Consider the following 22,025-nt stretch of genomic DNA (forward strand, 5'->3'; position numbering starts at 1 on the left):
ATCAACCCTCATTCTCTGCAGCCTTGAGGTTGGGTGGGTCATTTGACTACTGGAGTCATCTTTAAGTAATACCTGAGTGAAAGAGGGCTTCAGGGAGTTGCCCTGACGCTGGGCAGGGATCTTTGGGTCCAGCATTCCTAGGCTCCTATAAAGAAGCATCCTCTCCTGGAATAGAGGGAAGGGAGTCTGAGGATGAGGTGCCAGGAGGGAATTCTCATGACTTTCCACACCAGCGCCAGCTCCTGCTGCCACCACCAGTTCCACTTTATGGCAGGCATATTTCAAAGGCCCGGTTCCATTTGCATTTTTAAAACCCCGCTGATGGCCTGAGAAAATTGCATCCTTCCAGTGTTCCTGGGTACTGCACTCCCCACCTCCTCCTCCACTCCACTGAGTCTCTGCCTCTGTACCTTCTGTTTGTAGAGGATCCCCCATCAAGGGCTTAGCAAACCCAGCTGCCACTGCAGATCACCTGGAGGTCCTAGAATGCCAGGGAGGACTCTGAGGAGGGTGTGACCGAGGTGGCCACAGCTGTGCCCACATAGACAGCATGAAGGTAGGACCCAAATCTGCTAAAATTAGTTCCCAGGGAAGTGAGGGCTGTGTCCCCAGGCATGGGCTGAGGGTGGCACATGGGGCGCATCAATGTCACTCCCTGTGGACTAGTCCGACTGGGAGGAACAACAGTGCCACAGGCTTGGAGAACTTTGAGGAGATTCCTGGAAGCAGCTTTCAAACCAGTGGAAAAGAGTAAGCCATTCACCCAGCAAAGAAAACCCTTTGCTCTCAGCTGGGCTTGGGAACACACTTTGTGTCTCCCGTAGTGCTCCCTTAAAAACAAATCTTTTCCTTGTTCTCCTTCCTCCCACCCTCTCCCATGGCACCGGGTTCTTTGCCTTCCCTCGGATGTGGCTAGAGGGGCCAGAGGTTTGCGTGGCCATGCTGAGTCTGTTCTTCTGTGCTCATGTGTCAGATTTGGCCTCTGATCTGGGGGCTGTAATACACACACACTCTCCACTTCTCCGGAGAGGTCTCCTGTCTCTCCCTGCTCACAGCTCAGCGTGGTACCCTTAAAACAGGAACTTTCCTAAACCCTAATGTCTTCAAGGCCAGATGGGACCACTGTGAGTTCCCTGATAGCCTTGGCCAGCCTGGCAATGACTCCCTCGACGATCCTGAGTACATAGGGAGTGAGTGCTGGGGTAGGGACACCGGCTCGGGCCATTTGCTTTTGCATAGATGAGCTCTCAGGGCATCCAGAATCATAAATACCAATGTGTCCAGTTGGCAGTCAGCCAGTGGGTACAGCTAGGAGGCTGCACACCAGAGAGACAGAGCAGGGGTGGCAGATGAGGAACAAACAGAAGCTCCACTCAGCCCTGTGGCATTAGAGGTGCTCCCAGTTTGGTTTTCTTCTTTTAAAAAGAAGGGCTGTGGAATGGACATGGGTTGAGCTCCCTGGTGCTTCATTTTAGAATTCAACCCTGTTTCTATCTGCCCCATAAGCTAGGAACTTCCTAGAGGCAGCCTGGGTTGGGAAGATCCCCTGGAGAAGGAAATGGCAACCCAGTCCAGTATTCTTGCCTGGAGAATTCCATGGACAGAGGAGCCTGGCAGGCTATACAGTCTATGGGGTCGCAAGAGTCCAACACGACTTAGCGAATAAACGACCACCACTTTCTAGAGGCAGGGGTTGCCTTTCTCCCACCTCTGCATTTCCTGTTTTGCTCTCAGCATACACTCGGAGGATGTATGATAAACACCTGGCTCACCCCTCACACAACAGAAACAATGGCTTCCCTTCTTTCGAGCTTCAATAAGTAAAACCCCTCCAGCCCACCGCTGGGGGCTGGCAGCGGGTCCTGTTTTGAGGCATCTCCCCGCCTTGGTTCTCCCTGGGTGGCCCCAATGTCAATGTCCGCTGAGTATTTCTCTACTGATGCAGAGAAATGAGCCAGGCAATAGGTCTGGCCCCTTCTCCTTATGGCCGGTGAACGAGGGGATACAGGCAGATCGTGAACTAAAGCTGGAGGGAAGCCCGGTCCGGGAGCTGGCATGGCTCTGGGCTCTAGTGCCAGAGAGGTGAATGGAGGAGAGAGGAGGGGACGGTGCCAGGAGCCTGGGTTTGGCAGCTCCCTCCGGAGAGGACCTGGGGATGCCCTCGAATGTCCAGGAGGCTGGTGACCTGCCAAGACTGGGCGGACGGGGAGAAGAGTGCAGGCGGGGAGAGAGGTGGGAACCTAGGAAAAGGGGCAGCGGCCGGGTAGGGGCCGGGTCTGGGCCCTTTGCAGAGTCGAGGGTTGACCCACAGGGGTCGCTGCGCCGCTCGCAGCCCCCTCCTGCGGGTTTTGGGAGCCCGGTTGTACCATCGCGCGGCTCTCGCAGGGGGAGCGGCGGCCACGGCGGCGCCTGGCGGCGGGCTTCGGAGACAGCAGCACGCGGCGGAGCGCAGGCCCTCGTCGGCTACTGACGCAAAGCCCGGCGGCGTGGAGGCCGGCGGCGCCAGGGTCTGGGGGGCGGCGCGGCACCAGAGCCTACCCTTCACACCCCCGCGCCCGGTGGTAGGAGCCCGGACCCAAACAAAGGCGGGCGGCGAATAAAAGGCGGCGGCAGCAAGCTGAGCTCCGGATTGCGCGCTGGGGAATGAGACACACACCCGGCAGTGCACCGTCTGTGCGCTCTGGAGCGGAGCGGGGAACCCTGGCCTCTCGCAGCTCTTAAGAGCTTCTCTCTGCGACTCCCGCGACGGGACAAGTCCGCACGGCAAGGTGGCCGCAGCCCTGGGCCCCTCCGGTGCGTCTCCCTCCCGCGCCCGCGGCTCAACCAGCTCAGCTTGGCCAGCCGAGGTGAGTGCGACGGCCGCTGGGCACCATCCGTCTCGGAGCTGGGGAGTGCATGGCTCGGAGGGGGGCGGTGTCATCCGCGCCGCCCCCACCCTGGCCTGCGCGGGTCTGTATGTGAAGTTCTCCCGCTGTCCAGCCAGCCCGGCAGGAGGGCCTTGGACCCTCCGGGAAAGCCAGTTGGTAGGGGGCAGAGCCCAGAGCTAGCCCTCGCCCCCCGCGGCCGAGCTCCAGCTCCGCACCAACTCCCCGCGGGACCCTAGCACCAGCCAGGTTAATGTCCACAAACAGCGAGGCTTCCGACCTCTAGTCCCCTGCAAGTCCCCGCGGGAGTACAACTGATTCCAAAAGTTGAGCATCAGCCTGAAGCCGCCAGGGATCAGGCTCTCACCCAGTTGGAGCTCACGAAGGGGGTTGGGAAAGGTTAATGACCTCCTCTCCAGCCACTTTCTGCCAGAGCACACTCATGCTCTCGGCGGGACATTCTCGGAGTCCTCGGGCCCAATTAACCTGGCCACAGGTCCAGTCCGGAGCGCGGGAGCTCTGGGGCACACCTGATGGGCGTTGGAAGCTGAGCGCGAGAGGGTTTGCGGGCTCTGCGGAGAGCGCTAATGAGGGTGGAGATGGGGTGGGCAGCCGGGCTGTGGTGGTGGAGCTGAGGGCCTGGGAAAGATTCTCGGCGCGAGTGGCGCCCACTCTTGTGAGCCAACCCCGCCGTGGGAGAACTTTTCCCAACTCCCCGGGAGGCCCGCAGCTGGGCTAGGAAGGCGCCTCCGAGGAGCCGTCCTTTCCTCGCCTCCTCTCTGCTGCACGGTTTGGCCCTACGTTCCTCTTGAGACTGGGCGCAGGTCCCGCCCGTAGAGGCCCGGGGTCAGTACCGCGGACAGCGCCTGGAGGCGGCCTTGGAGACTCACAACCCCGTCTCGCGCGCCCACGTGCCACGGACCCAGGCACACACCAACGCAGAGTCCATGCACACACGCACACCGATCTACCCGCAAACCACACACCTATAAACAATCCCCGCACAGATTCATAGTCCACTCACGCAATGTACATCCACCCACACTCCACACAGTCCGCACACACAGGGAAGATTCACCAGCACGTGGACACACACATTTTCTCACAAGCACCAGCAAGCAGAGAAATGTCTTCACTCAGGTCCTGCTGTTTCCGGACATCTAAGCCTCGGACTCCAGATCTCATCTCTGGCTACTCACAGGGATGCCCAGTGATCGCCCCCTCCTGCAGACACAGCCCCCCACCCCTACCCCACAAATGCACACACACCCTTTGGGGGAAAGCAGCAGGTCACAAAGCAAGCCCTCCCCTCCCCCTTCTCCAATGCAGACCTGGTCAGGAACCAGGGTGTCTGCTGAATGGAGGGCGTAACCTGGCCCAGTGGAAGCTGCAGACAGAAGCCCAGCCTTACAGAATCTTGGTACTGGGCTCAGAGTCCATTTTGCTCAGCTCACCACCTTCATGCCTGCTCCCCTTTCTTACTCCAGACAAAGCTCCTGCAACCAAGGTCCACACCCCGTCTCTCTGCATCATTCTTTGTTTGCACTTTCTGTCTCTTTGTTTCCCTGTTCTCTTCCCCTTCCCTATGTTTATCTCCCCCCTCCCCCCACCACTGCCCTCTTTGTCTTTCCCAATTCTTCTTTCCCAGCTGCCTTCACTCTCTCCTTAACTTTCCTGCAGCCTGGGCCTGATCCAGTCAGTCTTTGCTCCAATGCGGAACGGCTGACCCTTAGGGGGAGCTGACTCCATTCTCTAAGTGGACTCCATGCCCCCATACCTCTGACCCTCCTCCCCATGGGGAGTTCTGCTCCCTCCCTGAGGAAATCCCCAGAGCCAGACACCCCAGATCCCTCTCAGTCTTCGAGGGGCCAGGATTCTTCAGTTCTGGAATCACAGCAAGTCCCTTAAAATCCAGAAACTGAGCTGAGAGAGGAAGAATCCAAGTGAAGTGGTAGAAGGAGTAGAAATAGGGGGCCAGTCCTAAACTCAGCTTGGCCACAGGCTCCCAGTGCGTCCTTGTGCAAATGCCCTTCTCTGAGCCTTAGGCTTTCCCGTCTATACAAGGATAGGCTGGTTGAGGTGACCTTCAAGCATCCCAGTTTGGCCCTAATAATGTGGGACACTGGTGTTTCTTTGAGTCTCTTGAGTGTGAGTGGGACTGAAAATTATGATTCTAACCCCAGAGTTTATGGTAGTTTTCCCTTTCTTCAGAGCATTCACCACCAGTGAAGGCATCCTGTCCCCTGAGCAACAGATGTTCAGATGACTTCCTTTGTAGGACCAGAGATGTCAAGTAATATTCATGAGGTCACAATATTCAAATGGTCACTGAAGTGCTATTTCCACTGGGCCAGGCATTGCTTCTATGTCACTTTATCCTCTGCATAAACCCCTGGTTCTGCTGGTGGAAGATTAGTGAATGAACGAATAAATGAGTAGAAAAGTCAGGACTAAAACCTGGATTGCCTGACCCTCAGGATCTTGGAATTTTGGTTTAAGCCCTTTTCCCTGATAGTTTTGGAGAAGGAAATGGCAACCCACTCCAATATTCTTGCTCGGGAAATCACATAGACAGAGGAGCCTGGTGGGGCTACAGTCCTTCGGGCCACAAAAGAGTCGGATACAACTTAGTAACTAAACGACAGCCCTCATCCCCTCTTTTCCACTGCCACTCACCTGGTCATTCAAAGGCAGATGGAATTGTCTAAGAGCCTTCCTCCCTTAAGGCAGACTCTAGGCTGGTTGCAAATGACCACAGAGACGTGACTGCCTTGCTGAGAGCAGCTTTAGAGGCTGTTCCTGGTGGGTAGAGGCTTGGCCATCAGCTCCAAGTCCCAAAGACGCTACCAAGTAGGCTGGCTGTGGGCAGCTGGCCAGGATCTGCAGCCGGGAGGGAAGATAGTCATCGCTACCATTTGGCTGAGCAACCCTTTCTCACAGCCCCATAAGCTGGGGACTGCAAAAATCACCTTTACAGATGAGCAAAGCAAGATGCTAAAAGATGAGGTGGTTTCCCTAAGGGCAATCAGTAAGCCCACTCTTAGTCATAAAAATAGGCACCCCAAAATGGTGGTGGTGGTGGCAGTCATTGATACTGATGTTATTGGTATTGATAATGTTGTTAGCTCTATGATGACTAGAAACTCTGATTTGGTTATTTGGTCCCTTTTCCCCCTCTCCCCTCTTTTCTCCCACCGGAACCTCTTACACTCTTCCCCCACCCGCGTATGGAGAAGCTGAGGGCTGGGACAGTGAGGCAGGGGTGTCTGATTGCCTGTTACTCTTAGTCAAGGCAGAGGGCTCATTATTTGAAATCTTCCTCCTCTTGCCCACCCTCCCCCAACCTGAGCGTGTCTCCTGCCAGAGAAGCCTGGAGCGGTGTCAGAGTCTGTCAAAACACCCTTCCAAGCTGGGTTCTAAACGCAAAGCCCAGGGAAAATAAATAAAGAGGGCAGTGTTGGCCCAAAATAGAAACACGCACCAACTCACAAATACGCATGTTTTCCAAAAGTCGCATTTCACAGGCAAGACAGTGCGATGCTCGCTCCAGCTGCTCGACTAAGGCTGGAGGCAGGGATGCTGCCAGAACTGGTCCAGGAAAGGTGGCAGAACCTCCCGCAGTGAGCTCAACTCTCTGCCTGGCCATGGGGGAGACCAGACGGCTGCTCCCGCTCCACACCAGCTGGAAGGTAGAAGGGTGGGAGGACTGTGATGGATGTGTCTGGTAGTCAGGACTCTGGAAATGAGCACCAAACAGGACTGATGGCCTTGCTTCCTCTGCTTTACAGTGGGTGCAGCAGGCTTGTAATAGCAGTCCCGATAATAACTGCCTTTCATTGAGTATCTACTGTGTGCCACATGCTAAGTGTTATACTCGATCTGTCTCAACCTCACAATCATCTCATGGCATATGGATTGTTATCCCCATTTAATATGTGGGGAAACCAAGGTTCAGAGAAGTGAAGAGGTTTGCTTAAGGCCACACAGCTAGAAGGGGCCAACTTGGGGTCAGATTTTCATCTGCGTGAACCAAGAACCCTTATTTTGTCCAGTACCCTGCATTGTTTTAGGGCTTCCCTGGTAGCTCAGCTGGTAAAGAATCCGCCTGCAATGCAGGAGACCCAGTTTGATTCCTGGGTCGAGAAGATCTGCTGGAGAAGGGATAGGCTACCCACTCCAGTATTCTTGGACTTCCCTGGTGGCTCAGCTGGTAAAGAATCTGCCTGCAGTGCAGGAGACCTGTGTTTGATCCCTGGGTTGGAAGATCTCCTGGAGAAGGGAACGACTACCCACTCCAGTATTCTGGCCAGGAAAATGCCATGGATCATATAGTCCATGGGGTTATAAAGAGTCGGACATGACTGAGCAACTTTGACTTTCTTCCTGCATAGTTTCTGCTATTCATTCAGTATATATTTTTTGTCAAGAAACCCATGAATGTGATGATTTTCAAAAGAGTGTAAATTCCTCTGCCGGTTGGGTCAGGTGTAAGGGTGGAGTTTAGCTTTGGCCATCCTAGGCTTGGTATTCAGGGCTTCTGGACTGGGGCTGGGACTGGGTCTTAACCTTTACATCTTGGATTCTGTCCCCAACCATGAGAACCCAGACCTGTCTGCCTGGGGGATAGGCTCAGGCAGGAGCCCCACTGTGAAGCCTGGACTATGAAAAATGATTTAACTCAAGAGATTAGGGCTGCAAGAGGTGTCTGTAGACAGGAAGTTATTTCAGAGAGGGTTAGTGAATTGCCCAGCATCACACAGCATGTTGGTGGCAGAGCCTGAATCTCAGAATCCCAGGCTTGTGTGCCATGTGGCCAGGCTAGACTCCTTGAGTGTATGGGAAGCACCCAATGAAGGGGGTTGAACAGGTGCAGGCAGTTAACATAACATTCCCTTCCAAGCACAGAGGTGAGATGTAGCCGGTTTTCACTGCCAAGTCTTCTGCTCCACATACCCCTGATATCAGGACTAACCCTGCTGATTTGCGCAGGTGCCTGCATTCATCCACGTGAACAATGGCACGGGAAGGTACAGAATATTTGCCACAAGTTAGGCACTCTGCTGAAAGCTTTGTTGTTGTTTAGTCACTAAGTCATGTCTGACTTTTGCAACCCCATGGACTGTAGCCCTACAGGCTCCTCTGTCCATAGGATTTCCCAGGAAAAAATACTGGAGTAGGTTGCCATTTCCATCTCCAGGGCATCTTCCCAATCCAGGAACTGAACCTGAGGCTTCTGCATTGGCAGGCGGATTCTTTACCTCTGAACCACCAGGGAAACTTATCATGGGCTAATTGATGTAATCCCCACAACAACCCTGGAGGTAGGTATGCTTATTCTGCTTTGCAATTGAAGGACCCAGGCTTGAGAGGTTGACTTACTTGCCCAAAGCGACACAGCTAGGAAAGAGGCAGATGGAGCCCTGCAGAGGCTGCACTAGCTGGTTTATTCTGGTGGTTAGAGGGAGAAGGTTTGAAATCAAAGCCATGGGGAAGGAGAAGCTGATGGGCAGCAGCAGGCTATTTATGTTATACCTCCAGGCCTTGTCATGCTTGCTGGCATTAGTGCTGGCAGAAGCTGCTGCTGCTGCTAAGTCGCTTCAGTCGTGTCCGACTCTATGTGGCCTCATAGACAGCAGCCCACCAGGCTCCCCCATCCCTGGGATTCTCCAGACAAGAACACTGGAGTGGGTTGCCATTTCCTTCTCCAATGCATGAAAGTGAAGTCGCTCAGTTGTGTCCGACTCTTAGCGACCCCATGGACGGCAGCTTACCAGGCTCCTCCGTCCATGGGATTTTCCAGGTAAGAGTACTGGAGTGGGTTGCCATTGCCTTCTGCGGCAGAAGCTGAGCCTCTACCAAAACCTGGAAGGAAGAAGCCCAGCAGAGGGTCCTGGGCCCAGCTCCTGGTATGTTAGTGAAGCGGAGGGTCTGGATATGTTTCTCCTTGAACTCAAGGGAAAGAGCCTGCTAGGCTTGTGGAACCCCTGTAGACACCCTTCGTTCTGGCATCCTGCTTTCTCTCCTTGCTCCTCCGAGGGAAGTAGACTGAGAACCTGGGAAATTTGGAAAGGGCCATGGGGTGGAGATTAGAGTCTTGCTGTATCAGTGAACTTGACCATTGGGAATGAGGAGGTGGTGGGGACAATGGGAAGGATTGGCTTGAATTTAGATGCCAGCAGGTACCATCCAAGTCTCTTATAGGGAGCATTCCTTGGAATTGGGAAATGACGACCTGGGAGACAATGTCCAGAGGCTTAAATCTCCTCTACCAGAAAAAGCCTTCTCCTTAATCCCCCACCCCACAAATGTCTACCTGAGCACCCCACTGTGTGCTAGGCATGCAGAAGTGGAAAAACTTCAGTCTCTGTCCTTGCAGAGCCCACCAGAGTCTCCCAGGCCTGCCCCACACCCCCTGCCTCGACCAGAGGTGATGGGTAAGTGAGAGGTCACTCAGGTTCCCCAGCAGAAGTGGAAGAGGGACCCAAGTGTCCTCTGGGGCTCAGAGAACATGATCCAGGCAAGTGGTCACTTCATAGTGAGAAGGAAATTTCCTCTGAGTGGCATCTGGGTGCCCTCCCCGGCTTGATGTCTTGGTGGGAGAGGGGGCGTGGTAGCGAAAGCTCATTCCCACCCAGCCATCTGCTCGAGGCATCCAGCACACACACTGGCACCTGGATGATGTGTCCTTTGCCAAACCTTGTTAATAGAGGAGACATGACTGCCAGCTGGAAGCCACTCCTGTCATGAAGGAGAATGTGGTGATCTTGTTGTCTCGGGGGAAGGCAGCTTAAATGGGGCTCGGAGTTGGAACGGTTGTAGCAGACTAGTGTTCCTAGGATGTTTGGGGGAGGAGTGTTTCATCCCTGTCTCCCCACGGTATCGGCCTTTGCACTGTCCTGGAGGATTTCTCCTGTTCTTAGTTGGGAGAGTTCTGCAGGGTGATCACCTGGTGATAATGACAATTATAATAATGGCTGACATATTTTGACTGTTTACTGCCTGCCAGGCTTTGGGCTTTGTAGGTATTATCTTAGTGCATCCTCACACCTGCTCTATGAGATGCAGGGCTGCTGCGGCTGCTAAGTCGCTTCAGTTGTGTCTGACTCTGTTCGACCCCATAGACGCCAGCCCACTAGGCTCCTCTGTCCCTGGGATTTTCCAGGCAAGAGTACTGGAGTGGGTTGCCATTGCCTTCTCTGGATGCAGGGCTAGGTCTCTTCGATTGTGTCCTACTCTTTGCCACTCTATGGACTGTAACCTGCCAGGCTCCCTTGTCCATGGGATTCTCCAGGCAAGAATACTGGAGAGGGTTGCTGTGCCCTCTTCCCAGGGGATCTTCCCAACCCAGAGATCAAACCCAAGTCTCTTAGGTCTCCTGCATTGGCAGGCGGGTTCTTTACCACTAGTGCCACCTGGGAAGCCCTGCTCTATGAGATAGCTACCATTATTATTCTATTTTAAGGATGAGAACTGTGAAGCATAGAGAGACTAAAGAGATTGCCAGTAAGCCTCAGAGACAGGACTCAAACTGAGGCAAGCTGGACTCAGTACCACGATCATGACCGCCATAAAATGACTGAGGCTCACACTTTGGCCTTGATTTGGGTCCTTGCAGATGAACAGGACTGAAATCAAACTACCTTTTGGATCCTTCAGTAATCTGGGTAGTTTGTACCTGTGGGCTCGGGCTGAGTCCTGGTTGACAGGGTGACATGGATTGACCATTTGCTCCTTGACAGCCAACTCACTGAACGGATCACTTTTCAGAGATCCAGATGCAGGCAACATCTGGCAGACTGGCAGGGTTATTCTGGCTTTCATCCAGAAGTTTCCCCTTTTCATCCCATGTCGATACAGCTGGGACTTGCATCCCTCTGGACATAATCATATGTGCGAACTTTCTGTTTGAAATACTGTTTGCTGGTTTTTAAAACATCATCTTGTGACTTCACAAAGGCAGGATGTTGGTTTTGGTTCTTCTCTGCAATCTGGGCCTGAGAGACATTCAGCTAAGCTAGAGAGAAATCAGGCTTTGATTTCTCAGCAGCCAGAGTTGGGGGGGGAACCCTTCCTTTCTCCAACCGGAGAAGCTGGGAAGAGGCTGGCTGCAGAAGGGTGTTACAGGTTAGTAGCTGCTGCATGTTCCCTGCAAGGGTTCCTGACTTGGTGACCTGCTCTTCCAGAGGCTTCGAGTGGGTGATTTCAGAGTAACGGAGTTAGGAATTTGTGATGAAGAGGGCTGTGTCAGCTGAGGGCACTCTTGGGCATTAATGAGAGTGAAAATAAATCTGTGGTGGGAAAGTTCCTGGAGCCTTGGGGAGGAAAGGAGTTCAAGACGTCCCAGAGTGAAGATAATGATGGTTTAACAGAAAGTCCTTAGCAAGTACCAATAAGTGAGCAAATGAGGATGACAAGTGAATGAATGAATGAGTATGTAAATGTGTTCATGATGAGTGGGGCTGATGGACTTTGACTTCAGCCTGGATTTGGCAGGATCTGACCCCAAGTACTGACAAGGCAAAGAATACTGTTCTTGTCCACTGGAAGACCCTTCAGCTCAGGATTAGGCAGAGGTAGTCTGGCTGAATTCTTGAACCTTGCCCTCTCACTACACACCCCTCCCCCACCCTGTCCTGCAGGACCCTCTGACCCCTGGGCTCCTCTAGTTCCCGGCTGTGGCAAGGCCTGGAACTCAGGAGACTGCAAAGCTGATGCAGGCTGCAGCCCCAGCACCCCCAAAAGTCTGCAGCTCTCTTCACCTTCCCAACTGCTCCCCCAGCCCTGAGCCACCCCCTCTTCTCTGTTATCACAGTTCTGTGTCCTGGCTTTTTGAGGACTCCAAAGTAAGAGAACTAGGAAATAACTGAAATCTCATTTAGTCCAGCCCTCCCATTTTACAGAAAGGCAAACTGAGGCTCTCGAAGGAATAAAGACTAGCCCCAGGTCACGAGTAAATAGGAGACTGAGCCCTATTATTGTGGGAGGATTTGGAAGGTTCCTGTGAGAGCTGGGATAACACTGCACCATTGAGTGGGGTTGGAGGGGGACAGAAGGGGCTGGAGATTCTGGGGCTTGGGTGGTTTTGTCAGGTTTTTCCTGGCTCCTGGTGCCAGGAGCAGCAGTTATGAGTTCCTGGGACCTTGAGTCTCCCAAATGTTTCATGGGAGAGGCAGCAGAGTTGGGGAGAGGTGCTACTTGGGGGTCTGCTCTCCTCTTGGACCTTCTGCTCTAGCAGCTTATCTCCAGCCCTCCATTCCTGTCTCCACAGGCAGCTGCACCATCATGGCAGGTGGGCTGAGGGCCAGCGTCAGACCCTCCCTTCCCACACTGCCAGGGCCTCTGTTCTGGTCCCAGGTGTGGAGGGTACCAAGTGTACCTCCCTCTCCACTATATGCACTTGAGCTGTCAATCAGCAGGATAGCCAGGAAGCCCTTCCCCTGTGCAGGCACTGAAGGTATGTTTCCATCTGGACACCCGAGATGGACACATGGACAGAGGAGCCTGGGGCTACAGCCCCTCGGGTTGCAAATAGTCAGACACATCTAAAGTGACAGCACACGCACCCAAGGTGGTGAAGTTGGGAGTCAGACCTGGGTGCTTTTTCTCTCCTCCCTTCCCTGGAGCCAGGGTTGTGCCTGTGGCCAGAATGACTCCTGGGGACAGACACTGGGGTGGAAGGTGGGGGGATATGCCCCTGCACCAGTGGAGATTGGGAAGGCTGACTCTAGAACTCTTGAGAGTTTCCAACATGTGAGACTCAAAACCTAAGATAGTGAGATTGGGACTGAGCTTATCAGAAATCAGATTCAAATAACTCCCTTTACTTCTTTTAGCCTTAGTTTTCTTGTTTGCAAATTGGAAATAGTTCCTGAGACGAGAAAACCTGTGTGAAAATCATCTACAAGCTCTAAGTTGCTGCAGAGATGCAGCATCATTCAATCCCTCAGGATGAGAGGATCAAGGTCAGGATCAAGGCTGGGAATGTGAGCGCCCCGGCGGTTGCCAGCATCTCCTTGATGTGCGCTTTCATTGGGTGCTGGCCTCCTGGGCTTTCCTCTAGCCCTGGCAGCAGGGGCTAGGGGTGCCCCCAGTGCTCAGAAGGGGAGGTTCCTCCTAAGGTTCCTCACTTTCTTTCTGAGCAATGAGTCTGGGGGTAGAGCCCCTTCCTAGAACTCCATCCCTAACTAGTTGTAGTGTCCCGCATTCCCTGCCATGGGTTTGAGCACTTTGCAGTGTCTGCTTTCTTTCAGGTTTCAATTTACCCTTAAGCTTTTCTTTCATGGTATGGGGCCAAGAAGAGTCTTTGCAGTGTCCCCAGATCCACAGATGAGTTCTGGGTGTGTATGGTGAGGGGAAGACGGGGCAGTGGTCTCTGGAGCTTTCCCCAGAGCTAAGAACTGGCAGGTTACCACCTACTATGTCCCAGCGAAGCTGACGGCATCCACCCTGCATATGTTATTTGGCCTTTCCTGCTTCTAGGCTTGATGTTTTATCAGGACCCCACAGTGTGCCCCCACCCAGTTATACATTAACTTCTGAATAGGGATGAAGGGGACCCCCTTCTCCTTTCCCCGTCTCCCCATCTTGGGCAACAGCTAAGAATCAGAGGGTTTAGAGAGCATTTCTCCCTACCCACCATCTGACAGATGGGGGACCACCCAGAGATGTTCAGTGACTTGTTCTAGGTAACGCAGCAGGCTGGTGGCAGGGCAGGTCCCACTGCTGCCCCAGGACCCATCCCCTGCTGATGCCTCCTCCCTTGTCCCTGAGCTTCAGCTCGCAGGAAGCGCTGGCTGGAGCTGGAGAGGAGACACAAGGGGAATTGTTTTACATTTTTGTTAATCGGGTCTCAGAGAGAGAGAAGGGCTCTGAGCTCATCAGCCAGGAAGGAATCCAATTTGGCTTTTATGGCCATGGTTATTGGTTGTATTTTGTGGGGATCTTTTTATTTTTTATTAATCCAGCATTCTGGAGGCTGGGGAGTGGATTGGTTGCTGGGCCCCTTGGGCCCTCCTGCTTTCTTGGAGTTCCAGGCAGCAGCCAGGGGGAGAGGTGGTGGAAGAAGCAACCTGGACAGTTGGGTCCAGGCATGCAGTGGGGGGTTTTCAGGAACCTTCTGATCCTTCAGGTGAGGGGTGTCTGGGGGCCTGGCTGTATTTCACAGATTCTGTAAATATTGCTGGTTTTATTAAGCTTTTGTGTCTTGTTCTCAGAGATGCAAGACTGCTTGGTGGGTCTGGGCCTTAAAGCCTGAGTTGTGCAGGCAGAACAGAGTGGGGAGGGAGGGACAAGAGTGGGTCAGTGGGTGAGATACTCTGAACAGTGGAGCTCAGTGGCTAAAAGGACAGGCTCTGACTTGGGCCAGCAGAGGCTCAGGTCTCAGCCCGCTCCTGAAAACTGCCTTATAGAGCTGAGGCTGGGTCAGATGAGTCCACAAGCAAAGCACCGGTGCCAGCACACAGCAGCTTGGTGCTGTGCCAGCCCCTTGCACAGGGTCTTCTCTTTTCTTTTGCTGCCTGGCCCCACCAGGAAGAGCTGGATGGCAGACCTGAATGTCATCATTTCTTCCCTCCCAGGGCCAGAGGAAGGGGCACTTGGTTGGAGGACTGAGTCCTGGCCAGAGATCCAGAAGCCTGAGTCCATCCTCAGAGTCAGGGGCAGGCAGGACTAGCCTGAGGAGAGGCTAGTGTGAGCACCAGCAGGGGGAAGGCCAAAGGCAAAGTCATCTGATGGAGGAAGACACTGGGAACTGGGAGGGTGGCCAAGGCAGCAGGGTATTGCACAGAATAGTCCTGAACCACCTCCAAAAGAATCACATGGGAGGTGGTATAAATGCAGGTTCCTAGGTACCACCCCCGAGCATGATTGATGGGATCTAGTGCCTGGCCCAGGAGTTTGCATTTTAACAAGCCTGCCCGGCTTCTGATCCATATTAAAGCCTGAGGCTGATGTGTGTGTGTGTGCGTGTTAAGACACTTTAGTCGTGTCCAACTCTTTGCAACCCTATGGACCATAGCCCGCCAGGCTCCTCTGTCCATGGGATTCTCCAGGCAAGAATACTAGAGTGGGTTTCCATTTCCTCCTCCAGGGGATCTTCATAATCCAGGCAGGGATTGAACCCTCCTGTTTAGGCAGGCAGATTCTTACCCACTAGCGTCACCTAGGAAGGAGAGCTGATGTAGCAAAGAATAAGAGTCAGTTCTAGCTGACTTGCCAACCTGCCTATGCACATGGGCCGGGTTTGGGGCACTTCTCATCTTTGAGGCTTTTCATGACCGTGACTCAGCAAGCAGGGTGTCACCACCCCATTTTACAGATGAAGAAACTGAGACTTGCCCAAGCCACCCAGCTAGTAGCAGAGGCAGAGTTTGAACTCAGGACTGCTGCTGCCCTTTTTCCCCAAAACCAGGCCCTGGTGCTCTTAGTTCCAGACATCCCTCCTTCTGTTGGGGGACCAGTTCTGTTCCACTGAGCCCACCAGAGAGAGAACATGTGGAATGGGGGAAACCTAGGCTGTTGTGACAATTAATGTTGGTTTCTCTGGTGCTGCTATGTTTCCCTGGGTGATATATAGATGAGATCAAAGCTTGTTTGCCTGATATATATCGAGCTGTTGGGCTTACGAGTCAGTGCCCGCAGTTTCCTCACCAGCTGTCAGCCTGGGGAGCCCAGCCGTCCTTCATGTGCTCCATCTTTGCAGCCTGGTCTCTGAGAAATGAGGGGTCTGGACAGGCTCCCACGTAGAGCCCCCCTCCCAACCCTCTTCCCTCTCCCACCCCTACCTGGGCTTACAATAAATAAGCCCAGATTTTCTTTGGGGAAGAAGGGGTCACTCTAAGTTTCCTGCCCTCTGCTGGCACATTTAGCCAATGAGGATGGTGTTTCTTGGGGGGCAGGAGGTCTGATGGGGAGTAAGTAGGTACACGTGTTTTCTTCAGCTGCAGCTGCAAAGCCAGACTTCCTCAGGGCTGGGGCAGGGAGGATGGGAGTAGTAGATTTAAGGTCTTCTTGGGGGAGAGGCTCAGAAAGTCACCCAGCCACACTCTTCTGTGGATTTGGAGAGCTCTGGAGAACAGAGCTTCTTTGCTAGCTCTGTTCCCATTTTTGTCTGAGATTCTGGGTAGGACTTGGGGCTTCTTGAGAGAAGTTTCTAGGAGGGTTGTAGGATGCAGATGCTACAGTGGGGCTCCCTGCTTCACTCACACTTACCCTCTAGGGAAATTATATTAGTGAGTGCTCTTCCAGAGAAGCAGAACCAATAGGATGTAGATTAAGTAATTAGGTAGGTAGGTAGTATTAGTTGCTTAGTCATATCCGACTCTTTGCGACCCCATGGACAACAGCCTGCCAGACTCCTCTGTCCATGGAGTTTTCCAGGCAGGAATACTGGCATGGGTTGCCATTCCCTTCTCCAGGGAATCTTCCCTACCTAGGGATTGAACGTGGGTCTCCTGCATTGCAGGCAGATTCTTTAACATCTGAGCCACCAGGGAAGCCCCGGTAGGTAGGTAGGTAGGTAGATATAGGGATAGAGAAGTTGAGACTTCAAGGTCTGCAGTTGGCAAGCTGGGACCCAGGAGAGCTGATGCTGTAGTTCCAGTCTGTGTCCAAAGGTCTGAGAGCTAGGACAGCTGGTGATGTAACCTCCCATCTGAAAGCCAACAGACTAGAGACCCAGGAGGAGCCAGTGTTTCAGTCTGAGTCTGAAGGCTGGAAAAGATCAATGTCCCAGCTCAGGCAGTCAGCAGGGAGCATTCCCTTTCACTTAGCCCTTTTGTTCCATTCAGGTCTTCAACTGATTGGATATGGCCCACCTGTGTTAGGATCATCTGCTTTACACAGTCTGTACATTCAGAATCATGTTTGGTCAGATGCATGGCATCCCATGGGGTTTCCCAGGTGGTGCTAGTGGTAAAGAACCTGCCTGCCAATGCAGGAGACATAAGAGACATGGGTTTGATTGCTGGGTCGGGAGGATCCCCTGGAGGAGGGCATAGCAACACACTCCAGTATTCATGCCTGGAGAATCCCATGGACAGAGGAGCCTGGTGGGCTACAGCCCATGGGGTCTCAAAGGACTTGAAGCAACACGGCTGAAGCGACTTAGCACGGACGCGCTGGCATCCCATGGCCCAGTCAAGCTGACATACAAAATTAACTGTCACACCCATGCTTTCCTTGAAGGGAAGGCCAGGCTTCCAAGACTGCTGGAGCCTTCCTTTGCATCATGCCCTGAGCTGCCTGAAACCTACCAAAGGGTGAATTGCTGAGACCTGTGTGATTTCAGGTCTTATGGGGATGCTGCTGCTGCTGCTACTGCTGCTAAGTCGCTTCAGTCATGTCTGACTCTGTGCGGCCCCATAGATGGCAGCCCACCAGGCTCCCCCATCCCTGGGATTCTCCAGGCAAGAATACTGGAGTGGGTTGCCATTTCCTTCTCCAATGCATGAAAGTGAAAAGTGAAAGTGAAGTCGCTCAGTTGTGTCCAACTCTTAGCGACCCCATGGACTGCAGCCTACCAGGCTCCTCCGTCCATGGGATTTTCCAGGCAAGAGTACTGGAGTGGGGTGCCATTGCCTTCTCCGGGGATGCTGCAGTCTTACTAAAAGGCAATGGGTTTCTTCAGTGAGAACCGACACCTCGGTTCTCAAGGAACTGCAAGAATGCTTGGAATGGTAAACAGAACACAGGCTTTAGGATTGGTAGACCTGAGGTTCAAATGCTAGTTCCACCCCTTATTAAGCTGTGTGACCACAAGACAGTCGCTTAACCTCTATGATTGTTTATTACTCTGTAAAATGGGGAACTTATAAAGCCTCCCCTGCGGGGCTGATATATGAGAGGGTGTTTGCACACAGTAGATGCACAGCTAATTATGTTAGGCTTCTCTTCCTGGATGTCAGTTTCTGTATTGAGCTAGTTGGACTTTCAGCTTCACCCCATCTGTGTGATTCTGGTGCAGTTCTGCCACCGTGTCTGCAGTGTATCTGCAGCCTCCCTGCCTGAGATGGAGTATCCTGGTCTCCGAGAAGAATTTGGAATTCTGGATGGCAGGCACATAGCTGGGGCACATAGAAGGTGGCAGACTCTCAGAAGCTGGGGTATTAGGATTTAGGATAGTGGCACCAAGGAGGGACCAAGTCCTCCTCTTTCCTTTCATCTCTTTCCCACCCAGATGAGCTGAATTCACCAAAGGGGAGATCCATAACCAGGGAGTGGAGAAGGGTACAATATCCCCACTCCAGCACATCAGGAGAAAATGGAGCTGTTCGACTCAAAATACCTCATTTTGAATTTCTGCCTGAATCTCTCAGCCCAAGAGTAAGAGAATCAAAGACCCCAAGATGTTTTCAAGGACCAGGGAGGCAAAACACCCTGAGACAAGAAGAAAAAGCTGATTAGCTCCTAATTGCCGTTAAATTATATATACATATATGTGTTTTAAGCCGAATCTGCATGGCTAATGTGATTTTTTGATTACATTTTAATAGTCTGGCTGGGATGGGGGAATGAAGAAGGAAGGGTTCTGTCACCCTTCGCCATAAGGAGGGAAGTTGTAAACAGGGATACAGGAAGGCTCGGGGGTGGGTCCACATCCCTGGGATCCTTTCTGGAGAATAGCAGGGCCCAGTATGGGGCTGGGGGTGTCTTTGAGGCAATACTGCTTCCCACCCTAAGTCCCATTCTGTCCGAATGGGGAAGTCCATCTGCCTTGTGACTTGACAAATGCCTCTTTCCTAGACCTTAAAAATAGCTTCCCTGTATTGGCTCTGTGGGTCCCCATGTCATCTTCCCCAGGCCTAGTTGTTCCCTCGGACTGCCCAGTAATGACTTTTAAAATCTTAAAAGAAAAAGAAATATAACCTTGGATAAGACTGTTTGCTGGGCTTCATTTCTAAGCTGTGAAATGAAGTAGTTGGACCAGTGCTCTGAAGCCTTCTGGGTCTGATAAGCCAGGATCTCCTTCCTGGTCATTTTAAAGACCCCCCAACCCCCACCGCCCCCCCCGCCCCCCCCCCCCCCCCGCCCCCCGTCCATCTCAGGGGAACAGAAGACTCCACAGTGACTCACTCACTGGGCATTTACCACCTCCCGCTCTCCCTAGGTCCTTCTGCTTTCTAACCAGGGTCTCTCTTGCTGCAATACTCCCTGTTTCTTTTTGGAGGACAGAGCCCCACCTCCTCCGATGCCTATTATAGTAACTCCTCAAAGAGTTGAAGGCTGTTAGCAAAATCCCTTCTACACACATACATACATGTCCTATTTTAAACATGTTTTTAAATAACATTTATAATTCTAAAAGGCAGGCTGTACCTGATCATTGTAGAAATATTGGAAAGAGACAAGTATAAAGAAGAAAATAAAAATCACTCATAATTCTCCTAGTCAGAGATAATCACTATTAATGGGTTCTTTAAAATGCATATATATGTAGTTTTTTTTTTTTTTCCTGTTATAAAATTGGGATTAGGCTGCAAATGTGGCCTGGGCTTGCCTCAGGCTTGGCCCTTGAAACTGGGCCAGGTTCTTTTTCTCCTAGGCCCCACCCAGCCACCCCCACCCCGCCACTAGTGTCTGCTGTTCCCCTTTAGGTGGCTGTCTCATTTGCCTTTCCCAAGAGGAGGGAGACCATGTTCCATGGATGTGTCCACCTTGGTTCATGAGATCCCAGGAGTCCCAGAATTTAATTCTGACTATCTCTGAGTGTGTGTAAGTGTGTGTGACAGACACAGATGGAAAGGGAGGGAGAAAGCACACACGCAGGTCGCTGAGCAGGAACACCCTAATGGGAGATCATACAGGCTGGATCACAGTCCCCGGTGATCACAGTCCGACTTCGGGCTCTTTGTCTGAGCCAGTGACAAATATCAAAGAAGCCATCCTTATCTCCTTTCCACGGAGCAGCTGGAGCTCTTCACTAAGCTAATCAATTCCCATCATTTGAAAAAGGAAAACAAATTTGTGATTTGTTGCCCATCCTGGGAGCGGGTGCTGAGAACAGGGTTGTCAGCTGAGGCATTAGTGTCAGACCCCAGCTGCTAGCTGGGTTGGTGGAGACTCTCAGATTGTACCCATCCCCCCTTGGCCTGCAGACTCGGGCTTCTCAAAGAGTCTGGGGGTGTCACAGCTGGAGGGACCTGGGCTTTTACCATTCCACTGCCAGATGGGGGAGACAATATCTCCCATATCCCAGATGGGGGAGACAGGGCACCAAGAGGTGGCCGGGACCAGGGCCACATGGAAAGTTGGAGGCTGAGCTGGGTCTGGAGCCATGTGTGGTATCCCACATGGCAGTTTTTCTTTTCAGGAGTAGACTGGGAAGGAGGGCATGGAAGTGGATGGGGGGAGGGGAGTGACAGTAAAAGAAGCCGTCAGGTCTACTTCCTGCTCATCTGTCTCATCCTCTCCAGGATCCTTCACACCCAAGACAGAAGAAACCACACTCTCTGGCCTATGTTTATATTATTTGGTATCTGACTGTCCTCTGTCCAAGGAGAATCCAGGCGGTATTTCTACCTAATATCTAACCCAGATGCTTCTGCTGCTTCTGAGATTCGCTTTCCTTCTTTCATTTAACAAATACCCGCGAACTACTGACACACACCCCGGCCCCCAGGCAGGAATATTTTAGACCATGGGAACCCAGCAGGGAACACGACAGTCAAGTCCCTGCTCCCTTGGAATTTATGTCTACTGGGCTATGGGGCTCTCACTGGGAGACCAAATGGCTGTGCTTAATTTTCTGATCACTTAAATCTAGCAAGCACAGACTGCAGGACACAAAGTCATGTGGGACAGATTTCCATTGCAATTGTTCACTTATTATTGCTATGGAACAGCTAACCCAAAACCTAGTGATGTATGGCAGCTGACATACTATGTTCATGGATACTGTGGGCCAGAATAGAGCACAGGAGAGGGTGGCTTAGCTCAACTCCACAGTTCCCAAGTCTCAACTGGGACAACTAGAAGGTTGGGTATTACTTGGTGGCTAGGGGCCCAGAATCACTGAAGACATTTTCACTCATATCTGGTAGTTGATGATGGCTGTCAACTAGGTTGTCCGCAGGAGCTCCTATGTGTAGTCTCTGCATGGGCTAGTTTGGGTTTCCTTACAGCATGGTGGCTAGGTTCCAGGGATGAATGTCCCAAGAAAGCCAGGTGGAAGCTGCATCTTCATTTTAACCCAGCCTCAGAAGTCACAGAGCATCTAGATTCAAGGGAAGGAATGAAGATATAACTTCTTGGTGGGAGAAGTCTTATTACAGTCACATCATGAGAACATTGAGATGGGAGACATTGTCGTGGCCATCTTTGGCAAATACAATGGGCCACATGGATGTTTTAGGAGTCCAAAGCCTTTTGTGAGGAAGCAGAGTGTAAAAGAACAGTGGCTATCATTTCTCAAGCACTTATACCTCCTAGGCACTATGGTCAGCCTGCTGTTTATATCATCAAGCAACCTCTGTGGTGAGTACTGTTAGCCTTGTCTTGCAGATGGAAAAACTGAAGCTCAGAAGTATACTGCCTGCCTTAAGTCATACAACTGGGATTTGCATCCAAGTCTGTGTGCCTCCCAAATCATGACCTTTACCACTGCTACAGTGCCTCTCCCTGCCTGTCCTTGAGTAAATTTTTATCCCAGAAGTGTGGTGAGAAGCTTGAACACATATCTTGGAAGGGGTTGGGGTGGCTAGTGTTCAGATCTGGGAAGTCTTCTTGGCAGAGGTGACACTTGAACAAGGTCTTGAAAGATGTTTTAAACTTGGACTTCTGGGGCAGAAAGCAGCATTCCTGGTGAGGTAACAATGGGCTAGCAGGATCATTCAGGGAGTGCTGACATGACCCAGAATCCTGGTCTTAGACCTACTTATATGCCAACACATTGAAAACTGTACCCTGGGTAAGGGTCTGGGGGCCAGTGGATGGATTTAGTCCCCAGAAAAAATGCAAGCATCCAGTGTCCCTCTCTACTATACTACCATCAACTTCCTCCTTCAGCAGTTAGGGATGGAGTGGAGGCTCCCACACACAACCCCCACCTCCATGTGCAGATTTGCGTTTGCCCTTTGGAGATAGGGTGAGCCTGAGCTGCCTCTGGTTTACTCCCACGAGTTTCTGCTGGTGCAAACTGAGCCTCAGAGCAGGTACCATCCCCTC

At 52.3% G+C, this 22,025-nt stretch overlaps 1 protein-coding gene across 6 annotated transcripts in view; it reads left to right on the forward strand.

Moving 5' to 3' along the window:
• Positions 1-2,631: 2,631 nt before the first annotated feature.
• DISP3 (dispatched RND transporter family member 3) overlaps positions 2,632-22,025 on the forward strand; it is a 58,129-nt gene continuing 38,735 nt past the window's right edge. For 4 of the 6 annotated variants that reach the window (XR_015142794.1, XR_015142795.1, XM_086342624.1 and 1 more), the window contains exon 1: positions 2,718-2,846. The gene's annotated coding sequence lies outside the window, so the exon portion shown is untranslated. Of the gene's footprint in view, positions 2,847-22,025 lie in introns of all 6 variants that reach the window. The other 2 variants (XM_086342619.1, XM_086342621.1) reach the window with 2 other exon arrangements.

This window comes from Bos grunniens, chromosome 16 (genome assembly GCF_055505025.1).
Source record: "Bos grunniens cultivar Pamir isolate PY7600 chromosome 16, Bosgru_T2T1.0, whole genome shotgun sequence".
NCBI lineage: Eukaryota > Metazoa > Chordata > Mammalia > Artiodactyla > Bovidae > Bos > Bos grunniens.